The following is a 21,920-nucleotide window of genomic DNA, read 5'->3' as shown; positions in this document are numbered from 1 at the left end:
ATTAGAGGACCCCTATACTTGATTCCCCTATTGCATCAGATTCCCCTTATCACACCAAAGTCCCCCCATCACAAAGCCAACCAATAACACAGTCCCCCCATCACAGAGCCCCCCCATCATAGAGAATCTCAATCACACAGTTACCTCTTCATATCAGACCCCTATCTTTTTGCTCCAGCAGTAAGGCAGAGGGCCAGAGGTGGAGGAGGTCTGATGGACAATCACACAGCTACCTCTTCATATCAGACCCCTATCTTTTTACTCCAGCAGTAAGGAAGAGGGTGAGAGGTGGAGGAGGTCTGATGGACAATCACACAGCTACCTCTTCATATCAGACCCCTATCTTTTTACTCCAGCAGTAAGGAAGAGGGTGAGAGGTGGAGGAGGTCTGATGGACAATCACACAGCTACCTCTTCATATCAGACCCCTATCTTTTTGCTCCAGCAGTGAGGAAGAGGGCGAGAAGTGGAGGAGGTCTGAAGGAGACAAGTTTTCATCTCTTGAATGCTGGGGATGGCCCTACATGATGCCTGCCCAGGAGTCATACATTACCATGGTGCAGGTGAGTCAGCCGACAATACCATAGCAGCAAATTACACTGTGTGCCTTGGTCTTACAGGTTGTTATGGTGCTGGCAGCTGACCCTCCTACACCATGGCAACTCTTGATGCTGATCCAGGGCAAACTGGGTTCTGTGCTTGCGGCACCCCCGAAGGAACCCAGACAGAACTTCAGGGTGCTGTGGACCCTGGTTGAGAAACTCTATGTGTGCTACAGCTCATTCATTAATTTTTCCTATCTGCACATGGCAGTGTGCTATAGAGAAAGCACTTTTTGTTGCAAATTCATCTTCACTGTCCAGTCACAGGCTAAGTGCAGGTACAAGACCTTTTGCATTACTTAATGCAGTGGAGAATAGTGAGTTCTCAGGAATGTATAGGTAAAACAGCTCTCATATATCTATTATTTGTGCATGTAACTGTTTGCCTGGAGACTAGCTTTAAAGGAAACCTATGCTCAGAGGACATTGCCATTGCTGTCTTAATTCCTAATGCTATCATAATTGAATGACTTCAGTAAAGTCAAAATCTGTGACCTGTATATAGATTGTGTATCAGCAGTACTGACTTCAGCTTTACATTACTAGAACTATGCAAACTGTAGCACTTGGCTGTCCAGGAATACAAACACACAGGCCTGTAAACCCTTTCACAGAGACTTTGCTGAAAGAGAAACAGAGACTTTGATGAAGCTAATTTGCTTAATAAATGTCCCCCCAGTGTATTACTATTCACATTTTGCTTCAATATATTTCTGGCTGACATGAGATCAAGGGCAGTCATATTGCCATATCAACACTACATTTAAAGTTGAACTGCTGCTTTGGGTAGAGCAGGTAAATGTAAGACCCTCTGATAGGTATTCTTGCTTTCTGTGTCCCTCTTAGGTAGAGTTCCTCTTACTTCTTGTCACCAGGAAAGAAAGTGGGAGGAAATGTAACCAACAAAAGCACAGCCAGTCATAAAACATTGGGAGAAGTGTTAGTACCCCTTTCATGTTTTTACTGCTGACTGTGTCCCCATTTGGGAGGTATCCTTTTACTTACAGCCCCTTTAACAAAGAAGAGAAAACTTCCAGGGACACATACAGCTAGCAGATTTCTACCTTTTTGTTGGCAATTAAGACTGGCATTTTAGGCAGACAAAAGGAGGCATCATGCCAAAATCAGATATTTGAAATATGTGCCTCCAACATAAACACACACTGGCTGATTTACTAAAGGAGTTGATCTCTAACAAAATAAATTTTAAAATAAATGATCTAATCGTGTGAAAAGGAAATCCTTGTTAACTCATTTAATTTGTACATGATTGGATAACTGAGATGAAAATTCACTCAATGTATTGTGTGAACTTCATCAAGTTCCTTAGTAAATCTGCCTTAAAGCTCATAATATTGCTTATCATGTCTTCCATAGCAGTGGTGCCTCCCAATTAAAGGTACCCCCCCCCAATCCCCAGCAGCTGCCCGGTGCTGTTTCTGGACCAATTGCCAGCATTTTGAAAAACACTCATTCATAAAGTTTTTTTGGTCTATTGTTCAATGGTACTGGCAAACCAAATACCTGCCGGAGTTGAAAATTGAAGATAGCTGTACTGCAAGTTCATTTTCAGCAAATGATAACTTTGTGCAGTCAGACTCCTGCGCCATTTTCATCAAGTGGGATTGGTTTACTACAGGAGAGATACATAGACACGCAGATTAGTTAAGTGGAACTAAATTGTATTTGAACATCACAAACTGAAAAAGGTATTTCATTTGATTTTAATATTCAACGCAAACTCACCCATCCATATCTCCATGCTTTATTTTGTTGAGAAATCACTTTGAAAAATACCCCCTGGCATTTCCAGCAGCAACCCTCTTTAATAAGGGCAGACGATTCATGGAGTATTTACTTCTGGGATCTATCTGCCCTTATTATTATTATTATTATTATTATTATTACTACGAGTTTATATAGCGCCAAAGGGTTTGCTCAGCGCTGTACAATAGGGGGGACAATACATGGCACAGTACAACAACAACAAACAACGTACGAGGGGTAAGAGGGCCCTACTCTTACGAGCTTACAATCTAGGAGGGAGGGGGTAAAGGTACAGTAGGAAGTGGCTGAGGGGGATGAAGCGGTGGGAGGAAAGAGGGAGGATGGCCGTTAGGTGAGGGTGGGGTAGGCTTCCCTCCACTCAGTACCTCTCTCACCGCCCACGAGATTGCCACCCATTTCCACAACAAGATTGACGCTATCCGTAAGGACATCGTCAACTTGCAATCTACCTCCCCACCTAGCCTCCTCGCCCCCGTCACCCCTTCATCTCCCCCCTCCTCTGCCCTCACAACCGCACTGCCCCCCTCCTCTCCCAATGCCCCGCCCACCATAACCCCCCCCGCACTGCACTCCCTCAGCCCTGTCACTACTGAGGAAGTCGCCAAAGTCTTAGCTCATGCATGCAGACAGGAGGGTGTGCTTAGCTGAGAAAGCCCCTTCTCCCCTTCCAAAGAAACCTGGGATGTATGACATCATTTTGGCCTAGACCAGAAACCAGGAAGCACCTGGAGAACTGTAAAAAAAAGTTTAAAACAAGTAAATATGAAACTTTTTTATCTATTTACTAATGCCAGCAGCATAAGGATTACAAATAGTTGATGTTGATCAAGAGAGTTTAATTTGGCTTTAGTAATGTAAAGCTTTGAGCACTTCCATCATCCAGCCATTTGGAACACAACATCCAGGTTTCCTAAATTCTCCTGCACACTGTTGGGTATTCCAAGTGCACACAAATTCACTTTATTCACTATGCAAAGTGAGCATCTGCCCAATATAATTGGGTTTGTTTAGCAAAGGTACCCAGTCCTATTAATGTTCTTTTAGTAACAATCCATTTTATTCATTATGTGCTCAGGTTTTACCAATATATAAGGCAACTAAGTGTCCTAGATTCCATAATCTGTTTTTGACCTAGTTCATGTGAAACTCACTCCATGCAGATACTAATCAGCAAACAGGGCATGGAGTTAGGACTGTTAGAAAAACCACTTAAACACTAGAAAAACATATGACTTCACACAGTCTTGTTGTTTAGACGTATTCACCCCTGGGAGCCCCGTTCTCTACCTCAATCCAATCTAATGTTCTCCTTTTTCATATTATTTCTCCAAGCATTAGGAATTTTGTTTTCTTCACCGGATGGCTAAAAGCACAGAGCACTATTTATTAACAGATCTTGTTGATGTGAAGTTTTTTGCTAGGTAACATTTTGTTTAACCCAAACAAAGCTATACATTATGGCTGATAGGAAAGAGGTAAACTGTAGGAAAAGAGTGTTACAGATGTTGCATGTTGCAAGCTTTCCGGAACTGATTAAATTGACTGTTATGTTTCTTCTGATTTTTTTTTAATTGCTAAAGGCGCCATACACCCATGGTTTTTAGCAGTGTTTTGGAGCATTTAGGGGTGTCAGCATTTTATTAGCATTTTTACAGTACATGTAGAAAAAAAAAGCTAGAAAAAGCTGTTAGGAGCATTTTAGTACCATTTAGTTGTATTTAGCAGCATTCAGAAGCATGTAGCATATTTTACTGCTGGAAAAATGCTCCAAAACACTCTACAAAACTATTTTTTTTCTGCTCCTAGAAGACGCTGAAGATCAAAAAATGCTAATAGCCTAAAAATTGAGTGCATGGGCACTACTTAGCTTCTAGGAGCAGAAAAAATAATGCTAATAACAGTCTCTAGGAGCTTAAAAAATGCTAGCGTGCATGGAGCTTTAAAGTGTTACTAAACCCACAACAGTATAACCAGTCTGTATATGAGGGAAAGCATGTTTGTTATACTAACTGTGGAGCCGAAGGGGTTAATCCTCAGCACTGTGTAAAAAGGCTGTTTGATCCTGTCTTCTTTGATGATCCCCTTCTTTTGCTGTCTGACATAGTACAGAGCAGCAGTAGCACATAGTAGTAGTCTGCACGTGCTCTGTTTGATGAGTATTGCTAGAGAGTTTTTTCATTCTTGGGGGGGTGCATGTGATTGGCACAGGATCAATCAGCACTGTCCAGACAGAGGTCAGGGGTCATGCAGCCTCATAGGACAGTCAAAGGAGAATGGAAACTTCTCCTACAAGATTAGCCAGTGCTGGGCTAGACACTGATAAAAGTCACAATCCTGCTATATACTGCTGATGAGAAAAGGTACTGTATTTAGCAGTTTACAGTATATTTACTAAAATGATTGCATTTCAATGTCCTGTATACTGTGGAAGACCGAATATAGTGAATGCAGGGTCCTGGGTTTAGTAACACTTTAAGGCTACATTCACTTGGATGTCTAGCCCCGGTGCGCATGACAGCGACAAGAATTTTCTGATTCCCTGCAGCTTTTTTTGCCACCTGTGAGCTGCTAGCTGTGATCACCAAGCCCATACACTTTAATGAGAGTTCATGGGCTAAGCAATGAACAATACTGGTAATAGTTGGCTGTGCAAACAGCCATTGATAAGTGAGGTCACCGCTGACCTGTAATTAAAGTGTATGGGCTCAGTGGCCACAGTTAGCAAAACAGATTCCTGCCGCTGTCATTCGCACCAGGGCTAGTCTTCCATGCAAATGCATCCTAAAGCCTAAGTTTAGGTAAAACTTTAAAAAAATCAGCACAAGGGACAGTACTTACATTTAATCCAAAGTGTCCCTGATGCTGGCTGCTGGCTGTCATAGTTGAAATTCTGTGTCCTCTGCCCCCTCCCATAACCCACAGCCATAATTTTTGGGTGCTGCAGGGATTGATACAGCCCAAGGACCTTACATAGGCACTCATCAAGGTTGGAGACTATGCCAGCCTTTAGAGCCCCCCTCCTTCAGTCATAGAATCTGTACCATAAATATCTAATATTAAAGAGGTAGTAAACCACTACAAAAAAAAAATCAGGCCCCTGCAGGTTGAAGTCATAGTGTACTAGTTTGCACCGCATACTAGTACATTATGAGAGACTTACCTGGACATGAAGCCCTCTAACTCAGCGCAGTCACAGCTTCCGGTTGCATCCATCTTTACCTGGTTTTCCTTCCGGGTTCGCAGACTCCAGCTGTATGAATGGCTGGGGACGCGATGACGTCACTCTCGCGCACTTACTCTGACTCAGGTATGTTGTTCCTTCAGAGCGCATGTGACGGTGACATCACTGGCTGCATGCTGTGTGAATATCTCCTAACAGTGCAAGTTTAGCAGATATTCACTGTACCTACAGGTAAGCCTTTACTATAAGCTTACCTGTAGGTACAAGTTAAAAAGTAGACTTTACTTCCACTTTAATGAAAAATGATCTATGAATGAGAGAGGTGGACCTTGCATTCCTCCACTCATCCTCCATTTATAGAGCACTTTCATTCACAAAAGTTATGTTACAGCTTCTAATAGTGGCAGAAAGGACGGGCATAGTCAGCACTCTTGATGAGTGTTTGTGACAGGTCCCTCAGCAACTATGAAAGACACACCAGCACAAGGGGCACTTCAGATTACGTACCAACCCTTATGCCAATATTAAAAAAAAGGTTTACCTAAACTTAGGCTTTAAAGTGTAAAACTGACATTGTAAAGCGCTGCACAAACTGTTGACACTATATAAATCCTGTGTTACAGTGGTCTCCAAACTGCGGCCCAGGGATCAGATGCAGCCCTTTGCTTGCCTACACAGGGGCCTTGGGACAGTATTCCTCTAACTGACATCAGTAATGAGGCACCATTCCTTCAACTGATACCATTAATGGAGCACTATTCTTTCTGCTAGGACCAATGATGGGGCACTATTCCTTCCACTGAACGTTCCTCCCATTGATACCAAACATGGGGCACTATTCCTCCAACTGACATCAATAATGAGGCAAAATTTCTCCCACTGATACCATTAATGGGGCACTATTCTTTCTGCTAGGACCAATGATGGGGCACTATTCCTCCCACTGAAAGTTCCTCCCATTGATACCAAACATGGGGCACTATTCCTCCTGCTAAAACCAATGAATAGCATTGTTTACTCCTCCTAAAATCTGGGCATTTTCTACTTACACTGGCCACAGGCTTGCCCACCTGAAGCCTGAAGGACAATAAACTGGCCCTTTGTATAAAAAGTTTGGAGACCCCTGCTGTATAATAATAATAATAATAATAATAATGACACAAGGCATTTTTGTCCACACAACTGCCACTCACTGGATATTTTCTCTTTTTTGGGCCATTCTCTGTAAACCCTAGAGATGGTTGTATGTGAAAATCCCAGTAGATGAGCAGTTTTTTAAATACTCAGACCAGCCCGTCTGGCACCAACAACCATGCCATGTTCACAATCACTTAAATCCCCTTTTTTCCCCATTCTGATGCTTGGTTTGAACTTCAGCAAGTCATCTTCATCACGTCTAGATGCCTAAATGCATTGAGTTGCTCTCATGTGATTAATTGATTGATTAATTAGCAATTTGTAGTAGAGAATGAGTAGGGACAAGATAGGGACACGCTATTGTTTCCAGGAATCCTCCCAATTGGGCACAGACTGGCCAGGCCACATTCCACTATCAAAGACAGCCACTGTCGGCACTCAGGACCTGCTGCACTCTGCATTACTGCTCAGAACTGTGAGTGTTCCTAGTTGGATTTCCTCCCGCTGGGTTGTTTGTATCTTTGGGCCATGACTTTGATACAAGTTCTGTTATTTGCAACTGGACTGTGTGTGTTTACTACCGCTGCACCACGCTGCACCCACCCATAAGCCAGCCTCCTCACTATAAAATGGAGGGGGGGCTCAGAACACTCACAGAGGCTGATTACTAAAAGAGTTGAGAATCTTCACACAATATATATGGGGTTGATTTACTAAAACTGAAAAAATCTAGTGTATATCTGCATAGAAACCAAACAACTTCCATTTTTTTTTAAAGCTTAATTGAACAAGCTGAAGTCATAAGCTGATTGGCTTCCACGCACAGATGTACCAGATTTTGCACTCTCTAGTTTTAGTACATCAACCCTGTTGTGTGCATATTTGCTTCAATGAATCCAGTCATATGACGGGGGGCAGTTTTCTCTGCTTTTTCACAGGTAAATTTCTGCTCTCATCTGCTCTCATCTCCACTCTAAACTGTAATTTCAGCAATTCATAGATTTCTGCTATCTCTGGGTAAATTGCTGCCCTCATCTGCTCTCATCTCCACTCTAAACTGTAACTTCAACAACGCATAGACTTTCTGCAAAACAATTAGTGTATATCTTTTGGTCTGTTTGTAGTGATTAATTCTCACCTGGTCTGTCTTTGAGAACCCCCCCCCCAATTCATGTGATCCTTATCAGTTCCTAATTGGGGCGGAGAAGAGTTGCTCATTTGACCGTCTCCCTATAAATTTAGACCAGCTCATGGGGGTAAGTCACAGATGGGGTGCAGTTTTCTGCGTGAGTGATGTTGGAGTGCGAAGATGCAGTTGAACACAGCAGTTTAACTAAAGCAGGATAACTCAAGCAGCAGGAAGTTACAACAAAGAACTCTACTGTACGCTGGATGGACTGCAAGCAAACACCCTGGGAAACATTTCCTACAAGTCTGAGTCCCACTCCGTGTACCTTTTGATATGCCACCTCTACTCCTCCTTTTCATATTACTATCCTGTGTTCCCAAAATCTCATCTCTTTATCGCTCTGCTCCACCCCCAAAGCTTATACATCTCACCCTCACTGCTACCATCTCCCTACTACTGCTCTCATCACCTCCTGTTGATACTTTACTCACCTGCTGACCCAAACACCAGGACTGGAAGGCATGTGCACTCATATACATCCCGCTCCCATCTTACTTTCCTCACCCTCCTTCTCCTAACCTCTGGGGATATCTCCCCAAACCCTGGTCCTCCATTATTTCACCCCCACACCAGGCACCCTCTTTCCTCCAGGAATAGCCACAGTCCGCTCAATTTAATATCAGTCCCCGTGCTCCCAAAAACCACCCTCCATTTTTCATGTGCACTCTGGAATGCCCGCTCTGTCTGTAATAAGCCCACCTCTGTCCATGACCTTTTTGTCTCCCGCTCCCTTAACCTACTAGCAATTACAGAGACCTGGCTTCAAGCATGGAGGTATGAGAAAGAGTGAAGTTCATCATAAGAGCTTGGGCTGCAAAGTTGTTTGTCTGTGATTATTATTATCTGGAAGTGTCTGAAACATCACCATATCTATTTGGACATCGGGTTCATTGCTCCCAGAGCACAAGCGCTGTTGCTGGTTTATAATCTGACCAGCCATTAGCTCTGGTGAGTTCATTTAATCTCCTTTGGTGGTGGATTTTTCACAATTGGTTCAAGTCACTGAAGATATATATATATTTTTTGGACACTAATTTATGTTTGGGCACTATAATTATTTATTTAAAACACTAATGTTTTTGGATGATGATATACACCTTTGTATAAGTTTGTTATTAGCGCATACCTTTTAATTAGAACAGTAACAATGCAGGCAGGGCACAGGGCAAATCACTAGGGACAAAATGTATGTGAAATGCTTTGAAACACTAATGTTTTACTATGTGGTTTTAGTGTATTGAGTGAATGTCACTTTTTAAAATTGTTAAATTTCCTGCCGGTTCCGTCGCCCGTATGTCCCGTCCGTCCTGACGCTCGCAAGGACCGGAACCCGGAAGACGGATGCCGGCATCGGCCGGAGGTGATGGCCGGGGATGCTGCAGGGGACACATCGCGGGAGCGCAGGACAAGGTAAGTGATCGAGGGAATCCCAGAGCAACGCTGCAGGGTAATCCCGAGTGTAGCTCAGGGTTACCGCTTTTGGCACTGATAATTAACTCCGAGCTACACTCAGGAATACCGCCAGGGAGGTTAAGTACCATCTCTATGCTGATGACACACAAATCTATCTTTCTACTCCTCACCTCACCCCTTCAGTCTCCTCTCGCATTACTAACCTACTAAGTGACATATCGGCATGGATGTCACTCCACTTCCTCAAACTCAATCTTTCTAAAACTGAGCTCTTAGTATTCCCTCCAGCCCGTGCCCCCTCCCCTGACTTCTCCATCAAGATCAATAACACAATCATCAGTCTCTCCTCTCATGCCAGGGTGCTAGGTGTAATCCCAGACTCCCACCTGTCCTTTCAGCCCCAAATCCAATCGCTGTCCAAATCTTGTAGACTTCACCTCTGCAACATCTCCAAGATACGTCTGTTCCTAACCACGGAAACCACTAAGCAACTTATTCACTCCCTTGTTATCTCTCGCCTTGACTATTGCAACTCCCTCCTCATTGGCCTACCTAATCGCAGGCTATCCCCTCTTCATTCTATCATGAATGCTGCTGCCAGACTCATCCACCTTACTAACCATTCTTTATCTGCCACCCCTCTCTGCCAATCCCTCCACTGGCTTCCCGTTGCCCAATGGATAAAATTCAAAACATTAACAATAACATATAAAGCCATTTATAACTCTGCCCCAAATTACAACACCAATCTTGTCTCCAAATATCACCCAAACCGTCCTCTCCGCTCCTCGCCTGACCTCCTGCTGTCTAGCTTTCTTGTCTCCTCCTCCCATGCTGGTCTCCAGGACTTCCCCAGAGCATCCCCCATCTTTTGGAACTCTCTACCCCAACTTATCAGATTATCGCCTACTCTGCTCACTTTTAGGCGATCTCTGAAAACCTATCTTTTCAGGGAAGTCTATCCTGCCCTCAGCTAATAATGGAATCTTCTATTTCTCCTACCAGTCCATCCCCTACAGTTACCTTTTGTACCACTAGCCCCTCCCTCTTAGATTGTAAACTCCAGGGAGCAGGGCCTTCCTAACCCTCTGGTATTGAATTGTATTGTTACGGTATTGTCTCCTGTTATATTGTAAAGCGCTGAGCAAACTGTTGCGCTATATAAATCCTGTATAATAATAATAATAATAATAATGTGAAAAGAAAATTCCTATTTACTTATTTCACCTGCACACGATTGGATAACTGAAATAAATATTTACATAACCCTTTGACTGCTGTCACACCCTTTTCTACCTTCTTTTTTTTCGTCTGTGCTGCTGTTATTTTTTAGTTATTTTTGTCTTCTATTTATGTTTGTGGTTGTTTTGAGGGCAGAACTTTTAGCTGTTGTCCCATCATTAGCAAACAGCTTTGTTTTCTTGCGAGGCTTTCCTTTAAAAGAAGAATGTGGGATTTTGTTTCAGAGGGGTTTTGTTTGGGGGTTTTCATTTCTTTTTAGGTTATATTGGTTTGTATTTTATATTGATAGGACCTTTTTGTAAAGCAGTATTAAACCTAAAAACTAAAATGTTATATATTGCAGCTGCATCAGTTTTCTTTTTCACCTGGTGATTCAGACAGCGAGTCTGTTATTTTTCAACTTCCTTTAACAGACCAAGGTATCCAGCAAAAGTGTCAGCTAGAGGGTTGAGACAAACAATTTAACATTGACAGGAATGCTTACAATGATCAGTTTATATTAAATTTATGTAAAACCTTTATCCCAAAAGCAAAAAACAGTTGCTGTAGCTGCATAAAAATGTTACCAGGAGTTTAGCTTTAATTCATTAGTCAAGTCCATCTAAGGCTACATGTACACTGGAAGTGCCAAAGGCGTAAACTCTACTGGAAGCAGAAAAACGCCAAACACAGCAACAACGCGCATGTTTAGCCGCATTTAGCGCTTAGACATTTATTCATTTCCTTGGCCAGAGTACTTAGCCATTGAAATGAATTAACGCCCAAAGCACTAAACGCGGCTAGCACTTAGGTGCATTTACGTGCATTTTTGTCATGTTTGGCTTGCAGTTAAGGCTGGCCATAGATCAAAATTCATCCCGTACAGCAGGAAATGGCTGAATTTCATTCTATGTGTGGCTGTCGACCGCTTGATTGACTTCTGTCAAAAGGACACACTGGAAAACTTTTATTGATTGACTTCAGCTCTTGATCGGTGTATTTTAACAATGGCGAATTCCCTTGTCAGAATACAATGTGCCAATGGGTGAGCATATTGTCTAAAAAAAAAAAAAATTCACACCTAAGGTACCCTCACCACAGATAGACAATGCTGCTGCCAAAGGTGTCTCTGTTGCTCCTCCATTCAGAATGGAGACATCCAAGACAGAATGTGTGCTACTGGCTAGATCCCTCAGTGACAATAAAGGGAAAAAAAAGCCTAAAAACTGAAAACTAATGCAGTCATCATATTTAAGGATTGAGGGCTGGCCATCTGTTCCTTGTTCACAGTACACCACCGCTCGAAAAACACAGACAGCTGGCCAATTTCTATTCACTGGCCAAAGTGGGCTTGTTATCTCTTGACAAGAAAGCATATGTCATTGCTACTACTCTCTGAAAAAGTCTAAACTGAATCTAATGAGATTGGAATGCTGCAGCTGTATTTAAGCAAAAGCACTTCTAAAGAAAAAATTAATTCCAAAGACAAATATTTGCTGCCAAAAGTATGCTGTCACTGTTAAGGAAAAGCTCTAAATGACTACAAATAAAATTGAAGTTTAATCTGCTTATACGTAGTTTGCTTTCCTTGGTTCTTTTCCCCCCACTCATTAACATGCTCATGACCTTTGTAAAATCTTTTCCTTTTCACAGCATACCTTATTGACAAATACTTTTTGCTATCAGGTTCCAAATTATCTACCATGTTTCCACTTTGCACCATTTGTATTTAAAAAGGATTGAAATAGTGACCCCACTTGTGCAATTTCCGCCAGAGCAGCAAGGGCAGTGGTTATGGGTTCCAGGGGAGAAGAGGAGGGGGGGGGGGCGGACAGAGCAAGAACCATAGCAGGTCTGGCTGGGAAAATATTCCTTCCTTTCTTCTTCTTCATTATCTTAATATTTCCTCCATGCTGTCCATACAGTAGTTGTAACCAGATCTGCTAGGACAAGTTTGTGGAGAGGTACAGTGTAGAGCGAGCATTAAACACAGTCTGGTTGCAGCAAAACCTGAAACTTGTATTAAGAGAGGTGCATGGGAAACATTTTTTTAAATCATACTTACTTGGGTGCATGCAGCATCAAACTGATACTGCATCTGTCCCCCACCAGCTCTAAGTTGAGAACTCAGCAATGACATGACCGCTGATTACTAAGTTCTCACCACTGCTCTCTGCTATGTCCCCCGCACTCACTGGAGTACTGGGCTGTGGAATGGAGGAAGCAGCTGGCTCAGGCTCTCAGCAGCCCTGGGGTGGATCTCGACCATATGGTCATGATCCTTCCCCAGTCTCGACCGGCTCTATGACGTCAGTCGACAGCGGGCTTCAGCCCACTGTCAGTTGAAAATGGGTCACAGGATTGCAGAACAAACAGCACTCCTGTTATCCATAGGGGAAGTACAGCCAAAAAAAGCTTTACAGAATGCCAGTGTTACAGACACCTTGGCGGGAGAGCACCGCTAAGAAAATAACTCACAGTTCAATGCAGTTAGAAGTGTAGGAGGAGAGGTGCCGACAACGTCTGTTTCAGAGGATGAAGTGCGGCCAGATGATTGGGTCTAAAGTGGGAAGCTCCTTCCAGGATAGCAAGTTCCTAATTTATCCTTCCTCGGCTGGAACCTCTCCCTACCACTAGACCCTATCAAGCAGATTCTTTCTTCATAGGCACTTCCCAGGGACTTAAATAGACCCTGCTGACCAAAGAGGGTCCCTATGGGTCACATAGGCGCAGAGCAGCCAACCAGAATGCTGCTCCATTGAACCAGGAAACCACAGAGAAAGGTTTTTTCTCTGGGACGTCCTCTCCATGCTGAGGTGCCACTCGGTTGAATTGCAGTGGTGAAAACAAACTGCACCTGCCTACAAGCTTGAGTGCAGACTACTTTTCCACAAATTGATCCATCAGCCCTTGCTAGCATAGTTCTAGCTGGTAGTAGCAGGTATTAGGATTGGGGTGATCTAGTGGTCTGTGCCAGATTACCAATTAGGCAGAGTTGGCATGGGTCTATGGACCCCACACCGTTTAAGGGCCCCACAACAATGGAACACAATAATATTTATTTGATCATGAAAGAAAATTACATTGACGCATTCTTAAATTATTTACAAAGGACAGAAAATCAACTCAAAGAAACAAAAACTTTACATGAAAGACTCTGCAGTATATTACTTTCCTAAATAACAACTTAAAAGTTCATAAATCATAGACATTGGGGTCAAATTACAGTTTGTCTCTTTAAAGCTCATTTTCTTTCAGCTGTTAGTTTGTAAAGAAATTGGTGCAACCTACATTCATGTAATGTACAGTGTTGGTCATCTCAATCTTGCAGCTGACATGCACACTACTTAGTTGTTATCCCACTACAGCACGCATACCAAAAATCTCCAGAAACCTGCAAGGGGGCCCCAAGGTTTCAATTGCCTAGGCGCCTCTGCAGAGTTTAATTCCACACTTTTTTTTTTTTTTACTTGCAGCCATCCCAGCCACACCTCTGTTGAACAAGGGTCACAGGTACGTACTTGACTCTCCCACTCCCTAAGTGCCAGCTGTTACTGTCTGTCATTACCCATTTGTGCAGATCCTCACGTTAGTGAAAATACCACCCAAGTTCAAGTTTATATTCAGTCCTATACCTTGTCTTCTATTGCAAGCACTGATGAAGGGGACAGGGGCATTTTTTTTGACACCTGAAACTCATGGACTACCCTTTTGGTTGTTTGATGTTTACTGGAATAAAACCATATTTAGACTATTAAGCAGTGGTCTGGCTCTTCAATTCTTATTTATAATGTGGGCAGCACAGTGGCTAAATGGTTAGCACTTCCGCCTGATGTGACTGATGTAAATATACAATATATGTCTAAAGCACTGCATAAAATGACAGTGCTATATAAGTACCTATAATAAATAAATACTGTGACCCTCTGATATGTGGTAGCTGGGACTCAGGGAGCTGGGGAACAGAGCTGTCAGTGCATCTACATTTTTAGGAGTCACCTGATTTTTCTTCCTTTTCTCCTATTCTGGTTTTGTTATTTATGTCTCCTGGGCTCATGGTGGAAGAGGGCAGGAGAGTCACATACCCCTTGAATATGTGTTTGCCACATCCCTGACATTGTTAAATTATCCCATAAGTCATGTCACTAGTCCCTCCTTCTGCAGACTTCTATGTTTATACTAGCTGGAATCACGTGGAGCAAGAATGAGCTGCTGAATGAAATGCTGGGGAGGGCAGTGTCAGATCATCAATGCTCGTCCCCAGTCAGGTAAGTCAGATCTGTCTAGTGCAGGACAGAGGATTATCGGGATTGTAAATCACAAGCCTTGATATATGCACATTTCCTATTTTGAACTCTAATGAATGGTGTTTACACTCTGCAGACAGATTTATTTTCTCTACAGCCTTATTGGTAAAAGTATCAGTCTTTTCCTGCCCTGGACAGCACATTTAGCTGGGATGTGGACACTGATGGCATTGTTTTTAATCCAACAAACTGAACAAAGAAAAGAACTTTGTTGATTACATCTGTAGCGCTACCCCTTTAAGGGTTGCTTAGTCATTTATGGGCTCCCTCTCAAGCTGGACCTCTTTTTGAAAGCCCAAGCTCTGCTGACACCACCGTATTCTTGTGACCAGAATAAGTCACCACTGTAAAATGGACCACACACATGTTAGTGTAAACAATATAAAGTGAATTTGAACGTAGCTTGATCAAAAAGCACAAAATGACGTTGGCATATGCAACAAATATAATCACTCTTGTCAGCTTTAAGGAAAAGTAATAGCATCCACAGTAAAGTATCAGTAACTGTTACTAGGCCTGCTTTCAGAAATAATCCACTGCCTCCAATCTGAGGTGACTGTTGAGTTCCCAGCGAGCTGGAAACCGCTATCAATATACAGGTAAGTTCATTGCGGGTCCTCAGAATCTGATGGCAAGGATTAGATTTGAAAATGGAGAGAGCTCTCATCTATAATCAACCAATGTCCCTTTAAGAACAATATGGATTCCTCTGCGTGCTAGTTGGGGCCCAATTGGTTTAAAGATTATATAAGGTTAAGATGATAGTTCCTCAGGATAATAACATGAAGATTAAGGAGGAAACAAAACGGGAGGAATATGTATCTCTCCTCTTGATGGTAGTGAACTGATGCAAGGTCCCCTTTAAGGCACTAAAAAAAGGACGAATTTAAAGTAGTGAAGTGTAACAGTTGGCATAAGTGTCTGTGAACAAGGGCAACTCTCTCTGGTTGACAAGGGCCAAAGGCAACAGTAGTAGACATCCTGTTCAGCTGAGAAGGATAAATTGTTGTTTCAGTCGGTACTGCTGTATTCTGGTTTGCAGCTGTGTGCCCTGCGGTCAGCTTAGATGATGAGACTGTAAATGTGTTCCAACGATGGCGGCTGGGAAAACTAGGCTGCAAACTGGGGTAACTATGTGTAGCGTCTGCAAGTATGTGAAGATTTTCTCTTTCCACTCCTCCTACCTCTCTGACTCTGCCTCTGCTACCTGGTCCAATACTCCAGCCATCAGCACACTTCCTCCTCTCACTTCCTGCTCATTCTCCTGGGCTTTGAGATATATATATGCTCCCACCCACATGCTACCTCCCCTGGGAAATGCAATTCCTGGGTGCTCTGCTCCCCAGTGAAGTGCTTCTGTTCAGCATATAAATTCCAGAGGGCTGTTCTGCTAAGTGTGATTGCCCATGACTGGCAGGCCACCGTCATCTAATGTTTGTTTTAATACACTGCATTTAACACCATATCAATAGGTTACACATCAATGATATCACTATAAAAAAATACAGTATATCATAGATGTATCACTGTCTTAGATATGTGCTATGTTAGGTAAATTTAGTTCTTTAGCTCTCCTGTAATCAGTGGAGCTGCTTGTGATTGCTCTGGTCGGGTCTGAGTTACACAGGCTGTAGGTTTGACTGCTTCCCCCTGCTTTCTGCATGATTCTGGAACGTAGTGGACTGGGAATGTCAAATCTATAACCTAAATATGTATGCGGTCGCAGCCAATCCCTGGGGGAGGATGCCCAGAAGGTGGCTGCGAGGAAGCATAAATAGTTTGAGGCCTGGAGCAAAGGGGTTCTTGTCCAGGGGGACAAGATCCCAGTCTGAAGGTATGCTGCCATTCTGGGCAGTCCAGCTGTGCTTCTTCATTTGCTCATCAAGGTCCCAGCTGTGTCAGCTGCTGGGGGGCTAATTCTACTGAACTTTGCTGGAGCTTATTGAGAGATTTCCTTTTGAGGATCCAGTCAGAAGAGTTCTAGGGAGAAATGTCTGGCTGATATTGGAAGGAGTCATCCAACTATACAAGACATTTGTGAGTACAAACGAGTGTGTAAAATCCCAGTGACTGTTCTGCTGCTATCCATCTTGCATTGGTGTTAGCCTGTGCTTAAAAGTGGATATTGCTTATGGTATCCCTGTGTACTTTAGTCCATTATTTGCTGCTGCAAGGACTGTGCTAGGAACCTTTGAGAAGGAGACAGGCAGTGGCGCCTCGGGGCAGTTGCGGGGGGTGTGGTCCGCACCGGATGACACCGACCGCACGGGGTGACACAGGACCAGTTCCACAAAAAGGTAAGTTGTAAAGAAAGCCGACGATCCCCGCAGGAAGGATCGGATCTGCGGATTGAGCATAATGGATCGGAGTCCGATCCATTATGCTCAATCCGCAGATCCGATCCATTCTGCGGGGATCGTCAGAGCGGGTGTCACCAAGTGTTACCGCACCGGGTGACACCAACCCTAGGGACGCCTCTGGAGACAGGTGTCCTCAAGTTACTGCTTAAAATTACTGGAGTATGCCATGGTTACCCTGAACCAATTCAAGTTGAACTTTAAGAAAGCATCAGAAAAAGGATACTTTTAGGCTGTCTACTGAGCCAGAAGAGTGACTGAGACCGTGTGCCTGGCTGCTAGTTCACTTAGCGGGTAAAGAACCTTAGGGCCATTCCGCAGACTCCATAAAATAAAGTTACCCTGAAAAGCAGATGATTAATACCTACCTATCCTGCTGCCTTCACCATTGAACTCCACTGGGTTGAAGAGAAAAGATCTTCTGCATCCAACACTTCTGGATGTGTCAGATACTTCAAGTAAGGGCTGCCACCTGGAGTAAATTTGTCCTGCTACCAGGTAGGATAGAAGACAATTTAAAGTGACAGTACAAATGAAATATATATAAAAGTAAGAGGAGGAAAAGATTTGGGGGGGGGAGCTTAGTCCTTGCTATCACATCTTTCTCCAAACTACTTTTTTTATCTATCGCTTCACAGCCATGAGCTTGCCACAGGAGGCACGAAGATCTGCAGAAAGGTAGGATGGAACTATGGGAGCCTATGACTAAAAGAGTGCTGCAAATCAGGCTTAATGTGGTGCCTGATCTTTTTTATGAGCGAAAAACCCCCCAAAAAATTATCATCATTGCTCAAAATCTCTGTATTCTGAGCCTCGAACTAGGCATAGGCCCCACTCATCAGCTAGTCCAGACTGCAGTAAATCTCCAGCCTTGCAACCTAACAAGTCAACCCCCCGATGTCTGTGTTGGGCCTTTTCAGCTCTGTCAGTTCCCAGGAAACTCTTATGTGCCGAATACATTAAAGATGTGGCCATGGATAAGCAGGTGGAGGCTCTCATAGTTAAAGACTATATTCCTGAAGCAGTGTTCTAAAAACTAACCTAAAGCCAAGAGCCCTCCTGATCAAAGGCGAAATTCACCAATAGTGCTGGAGGTATTGTCAGGAGCATCGTCTGATTCAGATGATTTTTCTGAACATTTGTTAGATTTCCAGCTTATAGACCCATATATTATGGTTATTAAGGAAGCCATAGATTGGGAACATGACTCTTAACCTTCGAAGAAGGTAAAGAGATATTTCCCCAACCTGAAAAGACAAGGAGACTCTTTCCTGCTTATGGTAGAGATCCATAAACTAATGGAGCACAAATTAGAAAAGACAGGAGGGCAAGAATCCAGAATTGACTTGCACAGTAATATCCATTTAGGTCCTCTGATGTGGCCTTTTGGGAGACAGCTCTGGGAGTAGATGCAGCCCTACAGCATCTAGCAAGATATGTGTCTCTGCCTCTGGAAGACTCAACTACCTTCAGAGACCCAATGGATAAGCGGGCAGATGCTGACCTCAAAAAGATCTATTCATTCACAGGAGCGGCTTCTCGTCCAGCCATAGCCCTGCTCTTCATCTCAAGGGCTTTAAAAGTCTGAATGACAAATGTAGAAACATCACTAAATTCAAAAGTTGAGGTAGCCAAAACTATTATGGCTCTCGAAGAACTCAACTTGACTGCGGCTTTCCTAGTAGATTATTCTATAGATCTGGTGAAACTTCTAGCAAAACTCATGGCGCATTCAGTGACAGCAAAAAGGGCCCATTGATTTTGATATGGGCCACAAACAGGGCATCAGAGCAGGAGCTTTGCAGCATCTATTATAATGGCAAGATGCTGTTTGGAAAGACCCTAGAGGAGGAAATCAAGCAAGTCACTGGTGGAAAATCGGTCCTGTTATCACAAAGAACCAGAGGCAAGCAGAAAACCTTTCAGTCAGGGTAGGCTTATCTTAGAAGAGTTCATGAGAGTGCAATGGAGAGGGACACGAAGCTCCTTGCTACCGAGAGTAAAGTCCAGAGTAGTGCAAGTGGCTAAAAAAGTCCAAAAAGTCTTATTGACAGTTTTTCCTTCTGAGCTCCCTAGGTAGGCACCAGGTTGGTGGTATTTTGGAGGGTGTGGACAAAGAAGATTGAGGACTGGTGGGTCCAGAAAACAGTGAAACAGGGATACAAAATAATTTTTCAGGACAAACCACCAAACATCTTTGTCCAAACATAATGGCCTCAAGATCAGAGGAAACAAAGATTCTTGCAAGAATATGTAACAGAATTGAACTAAAAAGAGGCAATTGCATCAGTTCCTTTGGAACACCAGAGAAAAGGGGTTTATTCACCATTTTTTGGTGCCCAAGGCCTCGGAGATCTCAGGCCAGTTCTGGATCTGAGATCGCTGAACCTTTTTATCAATCCCAAAAGGTTCAAAATGGAATCAGTGAATACAATTATATCAATACTACAACTGGGAGATTGGCTGATATAAATCAATCTGGCAGACGCATATCTGCATATTCCAGTAAAAAAAAAAATCACCAGAGATACCTCAGATTCACAATAGGAGGTGCCCTTCGGGATCAGCACAGCACCCGAGTCTTCTTCAAAATCCAACTAGCCATCATTGCATTTATCCGTATGCAGAAAATAAAAATCTTCCACTGATAACGTTGGACACCAGTCTCCAGGGTTGGGGGGCTCACTGTCTTTGGAGGCAGATTCAGGGAAGATGGCATGTGACAGAGAGCAGACACTCCTGGAGCTACAAGCAGCGTACTGGGCCCTGCTTGTCTTCGAGGGGCTGATATGGGAAGCCCGGGTCAAATGAACACTAGACAATCAGATGCAGTCGCCTATATAGCCCATTAGGGAAGAGTCAAGAGCCTGCCATTGCTTCACTTAGCGACCAATATTTTGGTCTGGGACGAGTCGCATGTGGAAGCCCCAACAGCAGCATATATTCCAGGCAAACAAAACCAAATAGCAGATTGCCTGAGTCGAGAGATTCCAAGCAGCAGTGAATGGTTATTCAGCAGATGCCACTTGAAACTGATTTTTCTCAGATGAGGGGTACCCTCACAGACCTGATGGCAACCCCAGGAAATGCACAAGTCCAAAAAAAAGTTTCAAATAAAAATCACAAGACTCCTTCTCAATTACTTGGCATTTTTCCCTAGTGTATCTATTTCCTTCAGTCCTATTGATCATAAAAGTCTTGCTGAAGATCACAGCATACATCTTAATACTGACCTACTGGCCTTTGAGACTGTGGATTCCACTGCTCATGCAGATGGCGTCAGCCCCACCAGTATCCCTGCCTCTCAGGAAGGATTTATTGGAGCAAGGTCAGTGGATCCACCCCAATCCAGTGAGATTGAAACTAGGGACTTGGCTCTTGAATCGGCCAGACTACGGGCACAAGGCCTCTCGGATGAGGTGATTGCTACACTATTGAGAGCAACGATAAATGCTACATACTCCAGAATTTGGAGGAAATTTATAGACTTTGCTTCACAACAGAGATTCTTTCCTCTGGCTCCAAGTATTGCGAATATACTAGAATTTCTGCAGTCAGCACTGAACGTGGGTTTAGCATATAGCTCAATCAAAGTTCAAGTGTCAGCACTGTCTTCTTTCACCAGATGGAGGTGGGCAAACAAGCCTTTAATTAAACAATTAAAAGAACAATTTCTGTATAAAACTAATTAAAGAAGGATATTTCCACTTAAAGCAAATCTAACGAGGGTATTTTATCATGGTTGCAGTAAAACCTGCCGGCCACCAAGTTATCGAAATGCTGGGTACTGCAGAAAAGATCACTAGGAAGTCAGGAGCAATTTTGCTATGGGGTCCTGTATACAATCCTATACCCTACTGTGGTCACACAAGTAGCCAAATGTCAAAGGAAAACTCATCAGAATGAGAATTCTAGTTGACTGTTCTCGGTTTTAGTATTTAATGGGCTAGTGACATAAACAAGCATGCAGAACTCCTTTCTACATGTTGGTTCCAGCTCAGTAACTCAGAAAGCACTAAAGAAAGAAGTATGACAATTGAGCAGGAAGCATTTTCAGATGGAGAGCCTAAGAATGTGGGTCTCTGTGTTTCCTTAGGACACATTTCCTATAAGGCAAGTTTAGGCAGAAGAATGCTATTTGTGTATTTATTATTGTAGTATCAACTGGTTAAGGTTCTTATCTGCATTTTATTCTAAAAGAGCATAGCAGTTTAACCTGTACTATTGAGATATACATAATAAATATAGACAACCGATAATAACGTATCTATGTTTAAGCATGTGAATTATAAACTGTTAATGTGTTTTTCCTGGCTGCTTTTCCAGACATCCTCAAGAGCTGATCACAGGTGTACATATTAACTTAATCATGGGATATCAGCAAAAAAGAGCATAATGGCTAACTAGTAGAGATGCCTACCAAGTAGAGTACTAGTACTAGAGTACAAGAGTACTAGTAGAGTTCATGACTACCAAGGATTCAAGGCTAATTCTGCAGGCTTGAGATTCACAGTCCCCCAGAGAATTATTTTAAACTATAATGCATTGCATTGCCTTTGAACTAAGGCTGACATTCTAAAGCCATACAGGCTTCAGTTTTTTCTTTCCAATCAATTTTTGATTCGATCAAAACAATCAAATCTACAAAAGGTAGCCATAACTTCCCATCCAAATGATTCAGACTGTGTTTCAATTGGATTTGTTTAAACTGAGTCGATTGGTCAG

At 43.0% G+C, this 21,920-nt stretch overlaps 1 pseudogene; it reads left to right on the top strand.

The window, feature by feature from the left end:
- Window positions 1-527: 527 nt before the first annotated feature.
- On the top strand, window positions 528-21,591 carry LOC149462851 (uncharacterized; annotated as a pseudogene).
- Window positions 21,592-21,920: the final 329 nt, after the last annotated feature.

Source organism: Staurois parvus, unplaced genomic scaffold, assembly GCF_062004578.1.
Source record: "Staurois parvus isolate SC_StPar_1 unplaced genomic scaffold, SC_StPar_1.0 ptg000165l, whole genome shotgun sequence".
Lineage (NCBI taxonomy): Eukaryota > Metazoa > Chordata > Amphibia > Anura > Ranidae > Staurois > Staurois parvus.
The sequence above is the reverse complement of the archived record's forward strand: the minus strand, read 5'-3'. Positions and strand labels throughout refer to the sequence as shown.